We start from the raw sequence: 1,615 nt of genomic DNA, 5'->3' as shown, positions 1-1,615 counted from the left end.
TCGACTTTTAAGCCCAAGAAGATGTACAGTTCATATTTCAACCAAACAATGCCATTTTTGACCAAAAATGATACATTTTCAACCAAAAAGATTAAATTTCTATCAAACAAGGTCAATTTCCAACAAAATATGTGAACTTTCAATAACATTATTTAATTTTATAGTCAAAAAGAGTATCATCTACAAAAAAGCTGAATTTTTAACCCAAAAATATGATTTTTCAAAAAAAATTTTAATTGGCGACCAAGTAGTTTAACTTTCACTTACAGTTGAAGTACTTAGTGAAAAAATTAATTTTTTCTTATTGAGGATTCATAATTATTGTTGAAAATTCAACTATTTGCCTTCAAATTAAATTTTTTGTTAAAAATTTTACTTTTTTGTTAAAATTGCATCTTTGGGCGTTAAAAGTCAACAATTTGATAGAAAGTTAACTATTTGGTCGACAATTAAAATTTTGGTTGAAAAATCATATTTCTGGGTTAAAAATTCAGCTTTTTTGTAGATGATACTCTTTTTGACTTTAAAATTAAATAATTTTGTTGAAAGTTCATATATTTAGTTGGATTGACCTTGTTTGGTACAAATTTAATGTTTTTGGTTGAAAATGTATCATTTTTGGTCAAAAATGCAATTGTTTGGTTGAAATATGAACTGTACATATTCTTAGGCTTAAAAGTCGATTATTTCACTAAGAGTTGAATTAATTTGTAAAAAAATACTGTTATTTTCAACAAGGTTTTATAATTATGGCTAAAAATTTAACTATTTGGTTGAAAGTTTAACTCTTTGATGGAAAACTCATATTTTTCGCTGAAAAAGATCAACTTTTTGTAGATAATTCGTTTTATTGACTTTAAAATAAATAATTTCGTCGAAAATTTATGTATTTTGTTTGAAATTTGTCTTTTTTTGTTTATCATTAATTTTCTTGGTCGAAAATTCCTTTTATTGGTTAAAAATGTAACAACTTTATTGAAAATTTATTTTTTCGATTAAAAATTATTTTTTTTATCTGAAAATGTAACTATTCTAGGATTGATTAAAAATTAATCTTTTTTATCTGGAAATTGAACTATTCTATTTTTGGTTGAAACTTTATCCAGTACATTGTATTAGTTCTTCTTTATTCATAATGTGTCCCCTAAGGGTTTACATGACTTCCATTCCTTACAATCTTTCCGTTTACATCTATATATTTTTTACAATCTTATCCTTTCTATATGTTCAATTATTTACAACTATTTACATAAAGTCTTATATCTAGTTCCTGCGATAGCGCAATTTAGGACTTATTAGTAAGCGAGTGAGCGAGCGAACGAAAGCGAGAGTGCAAGCGAGAGAGAGAGTATGAGAACGCAAACGCATCTTAGTCTACTTATCTTTTACTTTACCATTACTTACAATTTTCACGCTTCTAATCTAAGCGCTCTCCGTTTCCTTTTTCTTTCACTTTCTTTATACCCCCATTTACCTTTTTCACGTGCATTCTTTCATTCATCCTCATTCGCTTCCCTAGCACCCTCTAATTCCTTCATCCATTCTTCTCCTACTCCATCTTCGCCTAGAATCTTAACCACATTTTCTTGCCAGCTTCCTTTATCTTCCATTCCTC

The sequence above is a fragment of the Belonocnema kinseyi genome, chromosome 10, assembly GCF_010883055.1.
Source record: "Belonocnema kinseyi isolate 2016_QV_RU_SX_M_011 chromosome 10, B_treatae_v1, whole genome shotgun sequence".
Taxonomy (NCBI): domain Eukaryota; kingdom Metazoa; phylum Arthropoda; class Insecta; order Hymenoptera; family Cynipidae; genus Belonocnema; species Belonocnema kinseyi.
Note: the sequence above shows the minus strand (reverse complement) of the source record.